Raw genomic sequence first — 21,383 nt, forward strand, 5'->3', positions numbered from 1 at the left:
TCCATTAGACCTACTTTTACGACGCTTTAATTATCCCTTGTTTCCAATGTGTCTGTCTTTTAAACCAGACCTTGAAAAAAAACGTGACTGCAGCAGTCTCACATACACACACACACATACACACACACACACATTAGCCAAGCTGTTTAACCTTTACTGCTCCAAATACATATAATACAATATATCTGAAATTCCTACAATCGTCACGCCAGTTGTAAATGAAGCAATTAGCAGATATTTTCCGAGGGTTATGGAATTTTCCTGGGAGTGCACAGGAAGCTCACATTGTCGGCCACTCAACAACTCACAGGCGGCGGGCGCACAGTACAATTGGGATGCAGAATTCTACAGAAAAAAGAAGGAATGTGCAAATCGAAGATGCAAATTGACGGCCAGTGTTCATCCACACGCATACGCTTGGCATCGAATGATGATCTCACGGTGGGGGGGGGTCAGGAATTCCCTCCCTACACCACTCCGATCTCTAACTCACCCTCCTCCTTTAAGACACGCCCCCTTAAAACCTACCTCGTTGGCCGAGATTCGGTTGTCTGGCCTAATCGCTCCGGCCGCCCTCGCCTCGGCCCGCTGAATGGCGCTTTGGCCTCCTCAAGCCGCCCATCACCCCCTAACTGGACAGTCACACTGGGGCGCCACCTCAATTGGACGTTTCCCGGAAGATCGCGCCGTTCGCTGCGGCAATCGGGATCACGATCCGAAAGTGGCCGCGCCTTCCCGGAGAAACAAAAACCCGAGCAGGGAAAGAATCAGTGGCTGCTGTGGGAAACGAGGCGGCCAATTAGCACACGGTTCAAGATGGCGGCTCACCACCACCTTCTCCTGGGGCAATGAGGGAAGGGCAAAAATAACGCTGCGGCTAGCCCAGCGACGCCCACACATCCCAGGAATCCACAACTTAATGTATCAGCGGGCAATACCAACGTGCAAGGCTGAGAGTCGAAGGTAGGAGAGAGCGTGTTTTCAGGGCCCATATACCCCCCTGGGGTACATACAGTTCCACAGATGCCAGCTCCTACGCATACCCACTTGTGAGTCTCAATCAGGAGAGCAGAGGCTGAGGGTGGCAGCAATCTTCAGGCAATAATAGCTGGACTGATGTCGAGCTCTGTAGAAACAGGGCCAGCGTGTGCCAGTGTGTCCTCAGTCAGAGTTCAGTTCCATGAATCATGCCTTATGTAATGCACACACTGACGATTATTATGTAACTAAAATGCCAAATGATGGGATTGTTTTCACAGGAAAGAGAACTCCTCCTCCACTCCCCCCCCCCCCCCCCCCCCCCCACCCCAAGCCCCCACCAACCACAACCGCCCGCTGTGTTAATTCAGCTTAACCAAAGCTCCAACATCGATCCCAGATTCCTGCTGGGATCCTGGGTGCTTATCCAATACCCCACTCACTCGATATTCAAGTTACTGCGGGAGGCCCTGGCAGTAAAATAGCTGCACAGTGGCCTATTTTGCTTCGACAGGATCAAAATGGTTGCCGATTCGTTATCCCATTTCCTTGGAGGGCGACATGGATAATCTCTCGCTCGGTGGGATTTGGCCTAGCTGTGATAAGATAAACGTAATGAGTCATTTGATCGAAGGGGATGGTTCATCGGGAGTTTGGGGTATCACACTAACCAGCCCCCCCCCCCCCCCCCCCCCCCCCTCCCCCCCCCCCCCCCCAAGTCAATCTATGACTTTGAAGTGTCTGTTCCTGGGCCTTGAACCGATGATGCCAAGGGAGTCATGTGACATGGCCTACCGCACTCCTTTTTTTAGCCTCGGTCGATTGACTTCTTATTTCTTCCCAGGCCCTGGGTTGGCCTGAAGCCTCTCAGGTCCAGAGGGGCAATTTCTTTCACACACAGGGTGGTGGGTGTCTGGAACTAGCTGCCAGGGGCAGTAATGGAGGCGGGTACAATTTTACCTTTTAAAAAGCATTTGGGCAGTCATATGGGGAAGATGGGTAGAGACGTATATGGGCCAAATGCGGACAAGTGGGTCTAGCTTAGTGGTTAAAAACTGGACGCATGGACAGATTGGGCCGAAGGGGTTTGCTTAAATCCTGTAAACCTCGATGACTCCATGATTCTCCCGCAAGGCTCCTTTCTTTGAAGGAACAACCGACACACTTTCATTGACATTTCCCACTTACGCGCAATTAATTCATTAAAATCCGCAAGGACGGCTGGGTCACCACAGATCCATTTACGTTTTAATTAATAAATTATTCATTTTTAATCCTTGCTAATTATGGAGCTGTAAATGAGTGCCATGACACACGAGAAGTAAAAGCCAATGTTGCTTTGATTGTCACTGGACATAACTCGGCCTATTATTCCCAAAGGCCCTCCCCACCCCCCCCCCCCACCCCCCAGTAGCTGCTTTTCAATAACTGTCAGGCAAGAGGAAGGCTTGCATTTCTATAGTGCCTTTCACAAATGCAGAACCCAAGACCCTTTCCAGATAATGGAGTACTTTCGCAGTGTGGGCATATGAGGAACGGTTGAGGACTCTGGGCCTGTACCCGTTGGAGTTTAGAAGGATGAGGGGGGATCTTATTGAAACTACGCGCCCTGGATAGAGTGGACGTGGAGAGGATGTTTCCACTTGTAGGGAAAACTAGAACCAGAGGGCACAGCCTCAGACTAAAGGGACGATCCTTTAAAACAGAGATGAGGAGGAATTTCTTCAGCCAGAGGGTGGTGAATCTGTGGAACTCTTTGCCGCAGAAGGCTGTGGAGGCCAAATCACTGAGTGTCTTTAAGACAGAGACTGATAGGTTCTTGATTAATAAGGGGGATTATGGGGCGAAGGCAGGAGAATGGGGATGAGATAAATATCAGCCATCATTGACTGGCAGAGCAGACTCGATGGGCCAAGTGGCCTAATTCTGCTCCTATGTCTTATGTTCTTATGGACCCAGATTTCTGTCCCTGGATCGGTGCGCAGGCGGGAGATTGTCCCAGGCTCGGTGAGCCCAATCTTTGAAAACGTCCGCTGGCGGCTTGGAGTGTCGGTGGGTGAGCTGAATAAGGGGTTGGGCGGCGATCCCAAAATGAGTGCAGAGGTGGACTGGGTGCGAGGCCTGCCACTGTGGGACAGCACTGTGTTTAAATAATAGAAAAAAATAAAACAAAAATACATGGGTATCCATGCCAACCCATGTCTGTGTACCCACCCCGTGGCCCCTCATACTCCCATGCCAGTGTAGTACCAACTCATGCCAACCCATCCCCCCACACAACACACCTCACCCCCTCCATGCCAGCTCACCTAGTATGCTTGGGCAGCTTCGACAAATTTGACAGTTCCTTTCCAACCTGACAGTTCCTTGACAGCTGGGTAGTTCCAACAGGTCTGTGCTTAAAGCGTGCCTAAAAAAAGTGCAAACCATGTTTAAATCTAACAAATTCGAAGGATATATTTCCTCTCTCAAAAGATGCCCTGCGTCTCCCAACAACGACTCGGGAACCAATTGTAACAAAGAAACAAAAATAAACCATCAAAAGGGAGTTCAAAGTCACAAGGACCAACACCAGCCTAGCTGCGTGTGACCCCAGTTAATGCCTCAGTAACGACAGGGATCTCTGTGCCCGTTTACACTGTCTATGACTGAAGGCATTAGAGGCGGGCACTGTCTGATATTTTGGCTAGCATTTCTGACTGGAGTGATTTTAGTGCTGGCGTGAGCTCCATTTGATCTTACTCAGCCTGCTGGAGGTGGTGGAGTAATACTCAGAGACCTGAGGCCTTACAGTATGTTTTCACTTTGACTATCCATAGAATCCCTACAGTGCCATTCGTCCCATCGAGTCTGCACCGACCCTCGCCTAGCCCCATTCCCCCGCCCTATCCCCGATTCCCCACCAAACCTACACATCTTTGGACAGTAAGGGGAAATTTAGCGCGGCCAATCCACCTAACCTGCACATCTTCGGACTGTGGGAGGCAACCGGAGCACCCGGAGGAAACCCACGCAGACATGGGGGAGAACGTGCAGACTCCACACAGACAGTCACCAGGGTTAGAATCGAACCCGGGTCCCTGGCACTGTGAGGCAGCAGTGCTAACCGCTGTTCCACCATGCTGCCCTAAGATTACCATTGGCCCTAGAACCCAAATAGTGTTACAGAACTCATCAAGGCCAGGTTCCTTTTGAACTAGGCGCTCATCCCTGCCTTTGTTACCTCTGCACTTCACTCTTCCCATGCTCTCCTGGCTGACCTTCGACCTACCGCCATGCAGACACTTGAGCTCTACTTAACCACCTAAATCCTGACTCATACCAAGTCCCCTTCACCCCCGTGCCCACTTACCTCTGGTTCCCGGCCTGGTAACACCTCATTTTGAAACGTTCTCACCATCATTTTCAAATCCCTTCTCCCCTCGCTCTCGGTGACCTCCCCCAGCCTTAAAATCCTCCAGGATTTCTGCGCTACTGCAATTCGGGCCTCTTTCCAAAAGAATAATTTCTGGGATGTGGGCGTCGCTGGCTTGCCCAACATTTATTGCCCATCCCTGATTGCCCTTGGGCAGGTAAGGGTGGTGATCTGTCTTCTTGAACTGCTGCCTAGGCCTACATAGTCATAGTGCTACAGCACAGAAAGTGACCATTCGGCCCATCATGTTTCTGCCTCCAACACCCTTTCAGGCAGCGAGTTCCAGATTCCCACCACCCTCTGAGTGAAAATCTTCTTCCTCAAATCCCCTCTAAATCTTCTGCCCCTCCCCTTAAATCTACGCCCCCTGGTTACTGACCCTGTTGCGAAGGGAAAACATTTTTCCCTGTCTCCCCTGTCATGTTAATCACCCTGGGGTAACACGGACTGCAACTAGATGCAGTTGTACTTGAAAGTAGACTCCAAACTTTGATGTTTGTTCAATACACTTTATTGAACTTGTTAAGCAGTGCACACAGTTCGCTGTGGGCTTGACACTCTACTAATCTAAGCATGCTTACTATAACTAACTAGACCAGACTAGCTCTGAGCCACGTGTAGAAAGTGCTAACTCACCCTGACTGTCACTACAGTTGTCACCAGTGGAAAGAGGCAGAGTGTTGATGCCTCGTGTGTTTTATAGTGGGATACCACCTTCTAGTGTTCTGCCTGGTGATTGGTTGTGTTCTGTCCTGTGTGTTGATTGGCTGTACTGGGTGTCTGTCACCTCGATTAGGGCTCCCTCCCCCCACTCAGTATTCTCTGCTCGAAGGAAAATAACCCCAACTTTGTTTCATAGCCGATCCTGTCCAGCCCAGACAACATGCTGTTAGGGAGGGAACACCAGGATCTTGACCCAGCGACAGTGAAGGACCAGGGCTAAATTTCCAAGTCAGGATGGTGAGTGGATTGGAGGGGAACTTCCAGGTGGCGGGGTTCCCATGTATCTGCTGCCCTTGTCCTTCTCGATGGTAGAGTTTGTGGGCTTTGGAAGGTGCTGTCTTAAGGGGCCTTGGTGACTTCCTGCAGTGCGGTTTGCAGAAGGCACACACTTGCGCTTTTGAACTCGATTTGACGCGCTCCACCATTAGCAGCCATGTTTTCACCGACCTCTGTTCTAAACCCGTGAGTTCCCTTCCTAATCGCTCTCTCTCTCCTTATTTAGAACGCTCCTTTAAATTCCATCCCTTTGTCCAGGTTTGTATCATCTGTCCCCCATCTTCTTATGCAGCTTGGTGGCAAATTCTGTGGAGGACAAAACAGAGTCTTAGAATCATAGAAATACTACGACACAGAACCGTGCGTGTGTTTGGCGAGGTAATGTGGTTTGTTGCTTCCAGCTGACTTGGAAGTTCTCCTGTGCCTGCCATGGGCTTATTTTGAGGCATTTGCAGCTTTATGATCATCTTTTAAAATCCAATCGGATTTTAATCCAAATTTTTTTGCCCCCACCCCAGCCACCCCGCACCCCTGCCCCAACAGGGCCACCTGTCACGTGTTCTTTCACAAAGCACTGACCCTTGTTCTGCTATTAGCACATTCTGCTCTCTTACCTTTAAGCCACTATCAGCACCTTTAACATCGCCTTTAACACTGCCACGAACAGTCCCTTCGCTTTGTGCCTGTGACATCTTTATCAAATGTCTCCGCAGCAGTCCAGATCATCAACTTTGCTCCACCCCCTCTCTTCAACGGTTTAAAACCCATCACATTTCCCCCCCTCTCTTTAGTTCGGGAGGAGAACCACGCGGATTTGAACCAATTAACTCTGTTTCTCTCGCCACCGATGCTGCCAAACCCGTTGGGCTTTTCTCGCACTTTCTCTTTTCGTTTCAGATTTCCAGCGCCTGCGGTATTTTGCTTCTACTTTGGTCTCAGATTTCGATTGGTCAGGCTCCCGCAAAAAGCCCACGAGGGAAAGGTGCTACAGAAATGCAGAGCAGAGAACGCTGGAAACGATGTTGCTCTGCCAAGGCACGTTGCCCTTGGATGGCGGTGTGGCGCCTGCTCGCACCCAACTCCTCGTCCTGTTTGCTGCCACCTCGTCGCCAGTTCACCTCCTGACCAGGCTCTGAAGACCGTCCCCGTGTTCTAACATGGTGTCAAATACCAACTGCCTCACGTCACGTTATTCCCTTTCTGTTTCATTCAACCTCTTGTACTTCGCCTCAGCTTTGAGTTACTGAGTGATGGCGATTGCTCCTGTGCACCTCGACGGACCCTCTGGGGTTTGTCCCCTCATTCACGTTCATCAAAGAACTGATGATGGCGCCCGTTCAATTATTCATGGCCATTGCGGCCTAGCATTAAGGGCTTGTAGCCTCGTTGACTGATATGACAATGAGCTTTTAGATTAATTCCTTTCGACCTTGTCTTCAAAAAGGATCAAAAGATCTCCCATTCGAGCGACACCTGTTGCTTTTCTAACTTTGTTTCAGTTTAATATGAGGGAACATTAGGCTTGCCAACTCTGGTTGAATGGTTCTTTAGAGGTTTCCTTACTGCCAAAGTCAAGTAGCCTATTTTTTAAATTTAGCCTCCATCTTCAACATTTTTAGCAACGTTCAAAGAAAATGATGAAAAAGTAACAGTTTCCTAAGATTTCTCCCCTGGGTCACTATGCTTCCAGGAAATTAATTTTGGATTCTTGGGGCCTCCAGGGCAAACCTGGAAGGTTGGCAACACAACTGTTGGTCCTGGGGTTCAGAGACTCTGCTCCAGTAGACAAGGCGGTCGTTTCACTGCATCGCGGAGGGAGGGGGGTGCTGCACTGCTGGAGGTGCCATCTTTCGGATCAGAAGTTTCACGGAGGCCCCCTTTCGTCCCTGTCTGGCGGATGCAGGAGATCCCGCGGCAGATTATCCGAACGTTGTTTGTGGGAGCTTGCCGTGAGCAAATTGAGCTGCTGCATTCCCACGTTACAACAGTGACTTCAAAAGTGCCTCATTGGGCGTAAAGCGGGTGGGGGAATCCTGACGTTTGATGGACTCGAAACGTAGGTGAAGTCCGAACGAAAGGCTTTAATTAGCAAGAAGTGAACCCGGCAGCAGACGTACAGGATAATGGCTGGCTGCCGGGGAACACGGGTTCTTATACCCTGCCTCGTAGGCGGAGCTACCTGCCTCTGAGCCAATCGGGCTAAGAGGCACACGATTCCTGGGCCAATGGGCAGCGAGTCCTCTGCATCAATGGCAGCTCACACTCCCAGGTACCGTAATACCCCTAGTCATACTACCACAACGTTGTGAAAGATGCTTGAGAAATGCTTTATTTTAAAATTCAATACCTCTTCTTCGCCTTCCTGCCTCTCCCTGTTCCTCATTCCTTTCGCCTGATGTGTTACACCCTTAACGTATTAGCGCTGGGGAAATTTAAGTGCATTCCTATAATATGAAATGAAGATAAATATTAAGAGACTTCTACAATAAACTTGAGATCCCAGGCTTCATTAGGATAACACTAGATGGAGCCGTAGCCATTTGTAAGAACATTTTTGAGGTACATCAGATATTACAAGTATTATATTAGTATTTTCAACACAAAAACAACCCACTCAACTCCGTTAGACTTTGCCGAGCTTATACTCAAGCCCCTATGCTTAAGCCTTTTTCCATCTGACTGAATATCCCCCCCCATTAATTTTTCATTCATCTTCTTTCTCAAGTGACTCAAGCCTCACCTCTCTTTAAATAAAAGCACAATACTGCAGACCTTGGAAATCTGAAATAAAATCAGGAATTTCTGGCTAAACGCAGATCGGGCAGCATCTGTGGAGAGGGAAACCAGAGTTAACGTTTCGAGTCTTCGTCAGAGCCTTAAACAGGTTTATGATATTCCCCCACTTGTATTCACGTTCCACATCGGTCACGGGATGTGGGCGTCGCTGGCTGAGCCAGCATTTATTGCCCAGCCTTAATTGCCCTTGAACTGGTGATTCGCCGGGTATTTCAGAATCAACCCCATTGCTGTGGGTCTGGAGTCACATGTAGGCCAGACCGGGTAAGGACGGCAGATTTCCTTCCCTAACGGACATCGGTGAACCAGATGAAATGAAATGAAATTAAATGAAAATCGCTTATTGTCACAAGTAGGCTTCAAATTAAGTTACTGTGAAAAGCCCCTAGTCGCCATATTCCGGCGCCTGTTCGGGGAGGCTGGTATGGGAATTGAACCGTGCTACTGGCCTGCCTTGGTTTGCTTTCAAAGCCAGCGATTTAGCCCTGTGCTAAACCAGCCCCTATGGGTGGGTTTTTATGGGTTTTTAATGACAATCGTTTCATGGTCATAATTAGATTTTTGATTCCAGATTTGTACTGAATCTAAATGTCACCATTTACCGGGTTGGGATTCGAACCCAGGTCCCCAGAGCATTACCCTGCATTACCAGCACGCTATTTCCTCGACAGTTTTTCCTGAATTCTCTGCTGCATTTTTTTTTTCCAATTAAGAGCCAATTCTGCACATCTTTGGGTTGTGGGGGTGAGACCCACTCAGATGTGGGGAGAATGTGCAAACTCTACGCGGACAGTGACCCGGGGCCGGGATTGAACCCGGTTCCTCGGCGCCGTGAGGCAGCAGTGCTAACCACTTCGCCTCTGCGCAGCCTGCCCGTGCTGGGTTTATTAGCGATATTTATTGCCTCTCGTTTCAGTCGCCAACGCAAGTGGAAGAATCCATCCGTCTACCGAACCCATTAATTATTTCAAAGATCCTAATAGAATGTCATAGAATTTATAGTGCAGAAGGAGGCCATTCGGCCCATCGAGTCTGCACCGGCTCTTGGAAAGAGCACCCTACCCAAGATCAACACCTCCACCCTATCCCCATAACCCAGTAACCCCACCCAACACTAAGGGCAATTTTGGACACTAAGGGCAATTTATGATGGCCAATCCGTTCTGATGAGGGTCCATTTTAGTCCCTTTTCCTTGTGTGGAGGAGGCAACTTTCTAAAGAAGTTGAAGTTTGTCACGCCTTGACTCTCTCAGGATTGGCACTGGCTCCCATGAAGGCCCTCTTTCCATCCGTCCAGATCCCAAAAGTTCTTCCCAAAGATTAAATCACTGGAGATCCAGGATGAACTTTGGAATGGACCCAGACGTTTGGTTGAAGGGTTGAGCTTAATGAATTAGTGGGATGGGATGGGTCCTGAGGGCGGACCTGAGGAGCCAATGTCAGGAACTTTCCCTCTCTAATTAACACTAAATCGAATCAAGAGGTTCAATACACAATACTTAAATTCTGATAAGAATGGGAGAATGATGGAAAGAGGTGCGTGTTAGAGAGGGAGGGGGCAGAAGTGAATGGGAGGGGGATGGTGCAGGAGTGAGAGGGGAGAAGCTGGGAGAGAGAGAGAGAAGTGGGGAAAGGGGAGAGAGAGAGACGGGAGAGGTGAGCAGGGATGGGAGGGGTGGAGGAGAGGGAGGTGCACTGATGGGTGAGGGAGATTTGGAGGGAGGAGATGAGGGGAGGTTGAGGTGAAAGAGAGGAGTAGGGGAGGGGACAATTGATGAATGAGGGACTACAAACAGCCAGGGAGGTCCGGAAATGAGCTAGAAAATGAACCAGGTGGTGACGGCACGGTGGAACAGCGGTTAGCATTGTTGCCTCACAGCGCCAGGGATTCGGGTTCAATTCCAGCCTTGGGCCACTGTCTGTGCAGAGTTTCCTTGTTCTCCCCGTGTCTGCGTGGGTTTCCTCCAGGTGCTCCGGTACCCTCCCACAGACCAAAGGTGTGCAGGTTCGATGGGGTGGCCATGTTGTTCACTGCTATTTGATTTGATTTGATTTATTGTCACCTGTACCGAGGTACAGTGAAAAGTATTTTTCTGCGGCCGAGGGAACGTACACAGTATATACATAGTAGATAAAAGAATAATCAACATAGAACATTGACAAATGGTACATTGACAAACAGTGATTGGTTACAGTGCGGAACAAGGGGCCAAACAAAGCAAATACATGAGCAAGAGCAGCATAGGGCATCGTGAATAGTGTTCTTACAGGGAACAGATCCGTCAAAGGGGGAGCCGTTGAGGAGTCTTGTAGCTGTGGGGAAGAAGCTGTTCCTATGTCTGGATGTGCGGGTCTTCAGACTTCTGTACCTGTCGAAAGGTCACTGCTGTCGAGAGGTCACTGCTAACGAGAGGTCACTGCTGTTGAGAGGTCACTGCTGTTGAAAGGTCACTGCTGTCGGGAGGTCACTGCTCTTGAGAGGTCACTGATGTCGATTGGTCTCTGCTGTTGTAAGGCCACTGTTGTCGATTGGTCACTGCTGTCGAGAGTTCACTGCTGTCGATTGGTCACTGCTGTTGATTGGTCACTGCTGTCGAGAGGTCACTGCTGTCGAGAGGTCACTGTTGTCGAGAGGTCACTGTTGTCGAGAGGTCACTGTTGTCGAGAGGTCATTGCTGTCGAGTGGTCACTGCTGTCGATTGGTCACTGCTGTCGAGAGGTCATTGCTGTCACTTGGTCACTGCTGTCGAGAGGTCACTGATATCGATTGGTCACTTCTGTGGATTGGTCACTGCTGTGGATTGGTCACTGCTGTGGATTGGTCACTGCTGTCGAGAGGCCACTGCTGTGGATTGGTCACTGCTGTGGATTGGTCACTGCTGTGGATTGGTCACTGCTGTGGATTGGTCACTGCTGTCGAGAGGTCACTGCTGTGGATTGGTCACTGCTGTGGATTGGTCACTGCTGTAGAGAGGTCACTGATGTCGAGAGGTCACTGCTGTCGATTGGTCATTGTTGTCGAGAGGTCACTGCTGTCGAGAGGTCACTGCTGTCGAGAGGTCACTGCTGTCGAGAGGTCACTGCTGTCGAGAGGTCCCTGGGAATAAAGATAGCAGTTAAGTGTCACTGTATTGAGTAGTATAATTGTGAGATAATTTCTGGTGTATTTTTAAAGATTTTGATGCTGTGTTAGTAATAAAGTTTGTTTTAATATCCCATATTCCTATTTTTTTATGAATTCACTCCTGGAGTGAAGTCTCCTTTCCTCACAGTCTTAAAGAATAAAAATAAAACATGAGGATTTCTGTCCAGTATCTGAGCCGTTATTGGGGTCTGGTCCGGCATTGTAATAGTTATAAACTCACTAAGGGACTGGGCGCCACGGTGGCACAGTAGTTAGCACTGCTACCTCACAGCTCTACGGATCCGGGTTCAATTCCAGCCTTGGGTGACTGTCTGTGCGGAGTCTGCACGTCTCTCCCCGTGTGTGCGTGGGTTTGCTCCGGGTGCTCCGGTTTCCTCCCACTGTCCAAAGATGTACGGTTTAGGTGGATTGGTCATGATCAATTGTGTCCAAAGATTAGATTAGTGGGTTACAAGGATAGAGCAAGCGAGTGGGCCGAAGTGGGGGGGGGGGCTCTTTCAGAGGATCGGTGCACGCTCGATGGGCTGAGTGGCCTCCTTCTGTACTGTACGAATTCTATGATTCTATGAAGTGGAATGTGCGAAAGTTGAAAACAATGCAGTCAGTGTTATCTGACTGCCTCAGAATACAGAAGGATGTTTCATACTGTCACAACACATGAAGTTAGTCAGTTGGAATGACTGTGTCATGCTAAATATTTGCAGTAAAGTGCTGGGTGGGGCTTGATGTTCTATTAGATGGGTTTCTCTGCAATGCCCCATTAGCAAAGCTGATGCAAATCAGCCCGTTTGCAAAAGATTTTGCGATGTGGTCAGAGGCTCGCTGCTTTCGAAATCAAGCCAGCAACTCCTCGTCTGCTCGTCAGCGAGAAGGTTTGGAATTTACAGCTCCAACGCCATCCTTGCCAGCAGTATCAGGAAGGGAGGATGGAGGGGGGGGGGGGGGGGGGGGGAGGGGGGGGGGGGGTCAGGGGACGGCGTTCAAGATGCCGCAGGCCTGAATCATGGCAGTGGCCCTGTGCTGTGTCAAACCTTCTCCTGGACGTTTGAGGGTATGCAGGCAACAGCGCCTCCCCCAGGCCGAAACACAGGCCGCAGAGCTTGTCAAAGCAGCTCGCCGACCTGGAGTAGACGTGCGCCGGGTTGCGTTGAGTGGATCTGGAGGTTAGGGAAGAGAGGCTGGTGGCAGTGACATACCGGCTGGTCAGAGGGGGCCCGCTTGGATGACGTGGGTCCACAGCGGGCGTCACGTGTCGGTGGCGCGCAGGGGTCTCTCCTCAGAGCGTGGACAGACACACAGCATGGAAACACTGCTCCGAGCTAACAATAAACCTTTGCTGTTCCAAGTCCTTGGTCGCCAGTTATTGAAATCCTGCCCTTTAATAGCAGTGTTGCCTCCCTTGTGGAAGTTGTGCGTACCATTTAAAACGATGCACTGCAACACCTCACTGAAGTTTCTTCGGCAGCAGCTTCCAAACCACCAGCCTCGACCATCTAGCAGGACAGCGAGGGGCAGCAGACAAGAGGAAACCACAGCCACCTCCTTCCCTCTAAGTCAGGCGCCATATCTGGCTTAGACATATCGCCATCCTGGTCAATGAGTCAAACCCTAGATCTACCTAGCCGCACTGTGGGTAGACGGCTAGCTCAGTTGGCTGGACTGCTAGTTCGTGATGCGCATTGATGCCCACAAGTGTGGGTTCAACTCCCGTGCCAGTTGAGGTTGGCATCCCACCTTCTCAACCTTGCCCCTTGCCTGAGGTGTGGCGATCCTCAGGTTAAATCACCACCAGTCAGCTCTGCACCCTTAAAGGGAAAAGCAGCCTGTGGTCCTCTGGGACTATGGCAGAGAAGGATGGAATCTCTACAATGCTGAAAGAGGCCATTCATTTCTGCACCCAGCCTCTGGAAGGGCAGCCTACCTAGGCCCACTTCCCCGTCCTGGAATCACACAGTGCAGAAGGAGGCCATTCCCATTCAGCCCATCGAGTCTACATCAACCCTCTGAAGGTGCACACCATCCAGGCCTGCAACCCCGTACCCTTGACCTGCACATCTTTGGACATAAAGGGCAATTTAGCACGGCCAATCCACCTAATCTCTTTGGACTGTGGGAGGAAACCGGAGCACCTGGAGGAAACTCGCGCAGACACGAGGAGAGCATGCAAACTCCCGCACAGATAGTCATCCAAGACAGCTCAGCACAGCCGCCTCAAGGGCAGTAAATGATGGTCCAAAAATGGAAATAAAAGAAAATAATCTAAATTCAGAACACTAAGGTTTGAGGGCCCACAGCTTACAGTGTGCGCATCTGCAAGTGATTTAAATTTCCGGTGTTTAGGAGGAGGCAGAAAGATTAGACATCGCTAACGCCTCATTCTTATCAGCCAATCCTGTGGCTCATTGCAGCTCGCTCTTGAGAATGTCCCAGTTGAGCTGCACTCGAGGCTGATGGGAGTTGGTCATACAGCGAGCCTCTGATCTCAGTCACAATGCTGGCAAACACTGACTAGAGGGCAGACAGTTCAACGTCTCAGGCCATCTCTAATAAGTGCCTTCGAGAAGGGATGTCCCAAGCAGAAGGGGGAAACCCACAATGAAAGAGAAAATGCTGGAAAATCTCAGCAGGTCTGGCAGCATCTGTAGGGAGAGAAAAGAGCTAATGTTTTGAGTCCAGGTGACCCTTTGTCAAAGCTAACAGACAGAGAAAGTGGGATCAGTGGGAAAGTGAGAAAGATGATCAGCTCTATCCCACCTCGACCCATTTGTTTTCATCGCATTTCATTTTAATTGTCTTTTACCGTTTCTTTCTTTCTTAATATATATTTAATTCCCCCCCCACCCAATCTTATCCACCATTCCTTCACCTTTCTCCTCCATGCTTCCCCCTTCCCCTCCCCCACATCTACAGCTCATCCTCTGATGTTAGTTTCCCTGCTGTTTGACCTTTCACATCTTTTGTTCTCTCTGGGGACTGCCATTAGTACTCTTTCCCCTTGGTATCTGTGGCTATTAGCACCCCGTTTCCCTGGGTTTCTGTGGTTATGACTCATCTTTCATTCTCACTCCGCGGTATAAATATTTCCCACTCTCTCTCTCTGTTAGCTTTGACAAAGAGTTATCGGACTCGAAACGTTAGCTCTTTTCTCCCCCTACAGATGCTGCCAGACCTGCTGAGATTTTCCAGCATTTTCCCTTTCGGTTCCGATTCCAGCATCCGCAGTAATTTGCTTTTATTTTTGAACCCACAATCTCTGACTCCGGGAGGAGGGGGTGGGGGGGGGGGGGGGGGGGGGCGGTGCAAAAGTGCTAAATATTCACCAGGATACTGGGGAGAACTCCCTTGGCCTCACTTGGAATTAGCACCATGGGATCTTGCTTGGCCTGCTGAGAGGGCTGACAGGGCCTCAGTTTAATGCTGCATCAGGAAGGCCACATCGCTGACAGGACTGCACTCGGTCAGTGCTGCACAGAAGGGTGAGGCTTGACCTCGATGTTCGAAGCCCCGGATGTGAGACTTTTTTTTAAAAATCTTTTTATTGGCATTTCTCGTATTTATAAACAATTGTATATATACATCACATTTTTCTTACCCGCGCTAATTTATTTTATTGTACACAGAGGTTTATTTGGGGCAGCACGGTAGCACAAGTGGATAGCACTGTGGCTTCACAGCGCCACGGTCCCAGGTTCGATTCCCCGCTGGGCCACTGTCTGTGCGGAATCTGCACGTTCTCCCCGTGTCTGCGTGGGTTTCCTCCGGGTGCTCCGGTTTCCTCCCACAGTCCAAAGATGTGCAGGTTAGGTGGATTGGCCATGCTAAATTGCCCTTAGTGACCAAAAAAGATTAGGAGGGGTTATTGGGTTATGGGGATAGGGTGGAAGTGAGGGCTTAATGTGGGTCGGTGCAGACTCGATGGGCCGAATGGCCTCCTTCTGAACTGTATGTTCTATGTCTATGTTATTTCGTCTTTCATTTAATTGACCCTATATACATTTCGCCGCCCTCTGGATCAGTCAATAGTCCCTCCCCCCCTCCCCCCCCCTTTCCATTCCTCCTTCCCCCCTTTGTCTTCAGCTGTGTTTTGCTTATTTTTTCAGGGAAAGGGCCCCCCCCACCCTCTTCTCTTCTTTTGTGGTTTCCCCACCTTCCTTCCATCTTCCCCAGGTCAGCGAGCCAGTCTGCAGCCGTGGGTGATGCTGCCGATCGCCAGCCGAGCAGGATTCTCCGGCGGGCGATTAGGGAAGCGAAAGCCAGGGCGTCGGCCCCCTTCCCCATGTGGAGCTCTGGCTGCTCCGATACCCCGAAGATTGCCACTATCGGGCATGGCTTCACCCTCACCTCCACAGCCTTGGACATTGCCTCGGAGAAGGCTGCCCAGAACCCAGCAAGCTTGGGGCAGGCCCAGAACATGTGGGTGTGGTTGGCCGGGCCCCTCTGGCACCGCTCACATCTGTCCTCCACCTCCGGGAAGAACCTGCTCATTCGGGTTCTGGTCAGGTGAGCTGCATTAGGCTGAGCCTTGCACAGGAGAAGGTGGAGTTAGCCCTGCTCAGTGCTTCACTCCAGAGTCCCCACCCTACCTCTGTCCCCAGTTCGTCCTCCCATTTTTGTCTGGTCCTGTCCAGTGGTGTTCAGGTTCTGTCCGGATATTTTCCCACATAGCCCCCCCTTCTCGCTGCTTATGCCTATCAGGTCCTCTAGTAGTCTGCCTTCTGGGGGCCCGGGGTACCCTACTGTCTCTTTGCGGTGGAAGTACTTTACTTGGAGATGACTCAATTCCTGTCCTTTTGCTAGTTTCCACTTCCTCGTCAGTTTGTCCAGCGTCGCCAGTCTGTGCCCTACGGAGAAGTCCCCGACCGTCAGTGTGCCCCCGTCCCACCTCCATCTTTTGAAGGTGGTATCTTCATGGCTGGGGGGGGGATCTGTGATTGGCGCAGGTGGGGGCCATGGGAGACATGGGAGACATCCTGAAGTGCTGTCTCAGCTGGGCCCACATTCTCAGCGTGGCCGCTACCACTGGGCTCGTTGTGTACCTGTACCTTGTTGAGGGGGATGGGAGTGCTGCTGTGACCAGGGCCCGGAGGGTTGTTCCTTTACAGGAGGCCTCCTCCATTCATAGAACATAGAACAGTACAGCACAGAACAGGCCCTTCGGCCCTCAATGTTGTGCCGAGCCATGATCACCCTACTCAAACCCACGTATCCACCCTATACCCGTAACCCAACAACCCCCCCCCTTAACCTTACTTTTTATTAGGACACTACGGGCAATTTATCATGGCCAATCCACCTAACCCGCACATCTTTGGACTGTGGGAGGAAACCGGAGCACCCGGAGGAAACCCACGCACACAGGGGGAGGACGTGCAGACTCCACACAGACAGTGACCCAGCCGGGAATCGAACCTGGGACCCTGGAGCTGTGAAGCATTTATGCTAACCACCATGCTACCCTGCTGCCCCATTCGTACCCAATCTGGGTCGGGTTCTTGTACCCATCCCCTCACTCTTTCTGCCGTTGCTGCCCAGTGGTAGTATTGTAGGTTCGGTAGAGCCGGGCCCCCTCTGACTTTCCCTCTTCCCCCCCCCCCCCCCCCACGCCCACCCAACACAAACACCATGATTAGCCTGTCGACGTTTTGGAAAAAGACCTTGGGGATGAAGTTCGGGATGGATCTAAACAGGAAGAGGAATCTTGGCAGTACGTTCATCTTGTTCGTCTGCACTCCCCCCGCTAGATCATAGAATTTACAGTGCAGAAGGAAGCCATTCGGCCCATCGAGTCTGCACCGGCTCTTGGAAAGAGCACCCTACCCAAGGTTAACACCTCCACCCTATCCCCATAACCCAGTAACCCCACCCAACACTAAGGGCAATTTTGAACACTAAGGGCAATTTATCATGTCCAATCCACCTAACCTGCACATCTTTGGACGTGCAAGTGGGCGAGTGGGGGAGTGGGAGTGAGCCCCAGCTTTGAAGGTCTCTTCTTACTTCCTCCACCAGGCTGGTCAGATTCCACTTGTGGATCTGTGTCCAGTCTCTGGCTGTCTGGATCCCCAGGTAACAAAATCTGTTCTGGGCCATTTTAACCGGGAGCCCCTCCAGCTCTGTCCCTCCCCCTTTTGGGTTCACTGGGAATGCCTCGCTTTTGCCCAGGTTAAGATTGTAGCCCGGAAACTCGTTCAGGATTTGCAGTATTGCCTTCAGTCCCTCCTGTGGCTTCGAGACACAGAGGAAATGAAATGAAAATCGCTTATTGTCACGAGTAGGCTTCAATGAAGTTACTGTGAAAAGCCCCTAGTCGCCACATTCCGGCGCCTGTCCGGGGAGGCTGGTACGGGAATCGAACCGTGCTGCTGGCCTGCTTGGTCTGCTTTAAAAGCCAGCGATTTAGCTGAGTGAGCTAAACCAGCCTGCAGAGAGTGAGACTGTGCTCTCTGTCTCCTCTCCGGATTCCCTTCCAGCTTTTCGCGCCCCGCCGGGCTATCGCCAGGGGTTCGATCGCTAGCCCGCAATCCTTTGGCTGTGGCTGAGAGGCTAACGAGCTGCCAGCGTCCTGGCTTAACCCTGCCACCTGATTCAGCCGCGCTGTGGAGGACAATCGGGGACACTGACCTTCAGTTACAAAAAGAGAAGGATTTAAAATTAACCTCGCGAGAGAGAGAAAGAAAACACACCAATTGGGTCCAATTACTGATACGTCACCAACTCAAACTGACAGAATGAAGCTATGCCTTTGGCTGGCGATGTCAGAACTTCACAAACTGATGAACTCAGGCTTTTGTTTGATGAGAGCCTTCACTATTATGTAACATATGGACTGAAAGTGCAGAGGAAGTCTCCACATCTGATGGGTAATCTGACAAACTCGGGTGTTGCAAAAGACTTCCCAGCAGCTGTGATCAAACACTCGTTTCCCAGAAACCTTTCATAATAACAGCATGACTTCAGTGAAGGCCAACTCCTTACTCAGACGTGGGGCAATTCAGAGCTCTCTTCCTTTTTGTCAAAAATTAGATAATCGGTCAGGGATGCTAGAAAACAGGCGACCGCCTCGTTGCTCGTGCTCTGTAACTGAGGCCAGCCTTTACACCAAACCACCCCAGCAAGACATCCTTTATTGTTCAGAGCTCAATGCAATCCTGCATCTAGCTGACAACACAAGCCACCACTCCGTTGGTTTTCAGTATCCTACACCAGGCTTGCCATTCGAAATGTCGCTCTGGGTAAACCCCCCGTGTGGCAAAATGGCCAACAGCCTGAATCTTAGGCCCGACACAGAACTGGACACTTTACATTCAGAGTTGGACATTTCGAATGAAACTGCGTTGGAGCCACAGGCGGGCCTGACGGGAGCACAAACAGCCCAGGTCGAATATACTCGACAGAGACAGACAAGTCGGGCAAGTCCGGGCCCGTCCTGTAAACAATAGATCGGAGATAATTGGCCCATTCGGATAGATCAATTCTTGTGGGTTGTTCAGATGCAGCCAGAGGACATGATCTACCCGCATTGGAACAGAATCCCGTCGCAGGCCCACTTAGCCGGGTGTTTCCCAGCACTTGGCATTTTAAAATGGCATCCTTGTCTCGCAACCCCCCTGATGCGACCCCCGAACCCCCAACCCACCGATAAGGGGGTCCACAGCACCCCCCCCCCCCCCCCCACACACACCTCCCTGCACCTGCACAGAGTATCCCGCAGCAGGGGAAAACACCAGCCTGGCACCCTGGCAGTACTAGACTGGCACCCAGGTGGCACTTCCAGGGGGCCAGGTTGGCAGTGCCAAGGTGCTACCCTGCACAGAGGGCACTGCTGCCTCACGGCGCCGAGGATCCGGGTTCGAATCCCGGCCCTGGGTCACTGTCCGTGTGGAGTTTGCACATTCTCACCGTGTCTGCGTGGGTTTCGCCCCCACAACCCAAAGATGTGCAGGGTAGGTGGATGAGCCACGCTAAATTGCCCCTTAATTGGAAAAAAAAATAATTGGGTACGCTAAATTTATCCTGGGAGTGTGTGGTGGTCACCACTGTTGTATATATCACATACATGAGGTGTAATACGGTAAGGCTCCTGTACTACAGGTACGGGGGTAGATCCCTGCCTGCTGGCTCCGCCCAGTAGGCGGAGTATAAATGTGTGTGGTCACCGAGCTGCAGCCATTTCGGCAGCAGCTGCGGGAGGCTACACATCTCTGCGTAATAAAGCCTTGATTACTCTCTACTCTCGTCTCATCGTAATTGATAGTGCATCAATTTATAAAGCAGAGATTTTACAACGATGGACCTACGCATCAAGCCAGATCGCCTGCAGCTGCACCCTCAAGCAGACAACGCCATGTCGGCCTTCGCCCACTGGCCAGCTTGCTTCGAAGCTTACATCAGATCTGTGACAGAACCACCCTCAGAGGCACAGAAACTCCAGATCCTGTCTCCGCGGCTGAGCTCCGATATCTTTCCCCTCATCCGGGATGCACTCACCTACGCTGAGGCCATGGCGCTTCTGAAAGAGAACTACACCCAGCAGAAACAACAAACTCTACGCCAGGCACCTCCTGTCCACGCGGCATCAACTCCCCGGTGAGTTTTTGGAAGATTTCTGGCATGCCCTGCTCGCCCTGGTGAGGGACTGCGATTGCCAGGCCGTTTCGGCCATTGAACATTCTGAACTCCTAATTAGGGACGCTTTCGTTATGGGCATAGGGTCGGCGTACATCCGCCAGCGCCTCTTAGAAGAGGCGACCCTCGACCTCGCGGCGGCCAAGAAACCCGCGACCTCACTAATGTATAAGCGTACGCCCCCGACCACACGGCGCCCCCCCCCTGGACATCGTGGACCCCACCAGCGAACACCCCATTGTGGACCCCAACAGCGACCGCCCCCAGCCAACCCCAAGCCTGCGCCACGTGGCAGCCAGCCAACCCCGGGGGATCCAAGGGGATCTGCGGACATACAAAGCACCCCCGGCAGCGCTGCCTGGTGCGGAGCGCACTCTGCAAGGCCAGGGGAAGAAAAGGAGATTTTGCTGTGGTGTGCCAGGCCCGGTCAATCACCGCTGTAGCCAGGTCCATTGTTCCTGCACCCCCCACGTGCGACCCGTGGGTGCCACCATTTTCGCCCCTCAACCCACATGCGGCCCGTGGACACTGCCATCTTGCTTGCCTCAGGACACGTGCAGCCCGTGGGCGCCGCCATCTTGCTTGCCTCAGGACACATGCAGCCCGTGGGCGCTGCCATCTTCCCTCATCAGTCCTCGTGCGGCCCGTGGGCGCCGCCATCTTTAACGCCGACCGCCACGTCGGGCACCTTATCGGGCCGCTCATCGCCTGCAACCGCCACCGACCAGCCAGGGGCCTTCCAACACCAGCTACAGCTCGCCTCCATCACGATCGACAAGTCCCGGCCGCACAACCTCGCAACCGCGTCGACGACGGTAAAGGTCGATGTGCACAAGACATCATACCTTCTTGGCTCCAGGAGCACAGAGAGCTTAATCCACCCCGATACGGTAAGGCGTTGCACCCTCGCGGTACACCCCATCACACACGCATCTCCCTGGCCTCCGGATCCCACTCCGTGGAGATCTGGGGGTACTGCACGCCACCCTCACCATCCAGGGCGTAGAGTTCAGCGACTTCCGGCTCTACGTCCTCCCCAACCTCTGCGCTGCCTTGCTACTCAGCCTGGACTTCCAGTACAACCTCCAGAGCCTAACCCTGAAATTCAGCGGGCCCCTACCACCCCTTACTGTGTGCAGCCTCGCGACCCTCAAGGTTGACCCATCTTCCCCTTTTGCAAACCTAACCCCGGATTGCAAACCCGTCGCCCCCAGGAGCAGACGGTACAGCGCCCAGGACAGGACCTTCATCAGGTCTGAAGTCCAGGGGCTGCGTCGGGAAGGTATCATCGAGGCCAGCAATAGCCCCTGGATAGCCCAAGTGGTAGTGGTGAAAACCAGGGAGAAAAATAGGACTGTCGTTGACTACAGTCAGACCATCAATCGGTACACGCAGCTCAACGCGTACCCCCTCCCACGCATATCT

General features: G+C 51.7%; 1 long non-coding RNA gene across 1 annotated transcript; it reads right to left on the reverse strand.

The window, feature by feature from the left end:
• Window positions 1–1,435: 1,435 nt before the first annotated feature.
• On the reverse strand, window positions 1,436–7,837 carry LOC119957259. Its single transcript, XR_005458772.1, has 4 exons — window positions 7,740–7,837; window positions 5,564–5,698; window positions 3,288–3,388; window positions 1,436–1,574 (listed from the first exon to the last, which is right to left on the reverse strand). It is a non-coding gene; the product is annotated as an uncharacterized LOC119957259 (long non-coding RNA).
• Window positions 7,838–21,383: the final 13,546 nt, after the last annotated feature.

The sequence above is a fragment of the Scyliorhinus canicula genome, chromosome 25 (assembly GCF_902713615.1).
Source record: "Scyliorhinus canicula chromosome 25, sScyCan1.1, whole genome shotgun sequence".
Taxonomy (NCBI): domain Eukaryota; kingdom Metazoa; phylum Chordata; class Chondrichthyes; order Carcharhiniformes; family Scyliorhinidae; genus Scyliorhinus; species Scyliorhinus canicula.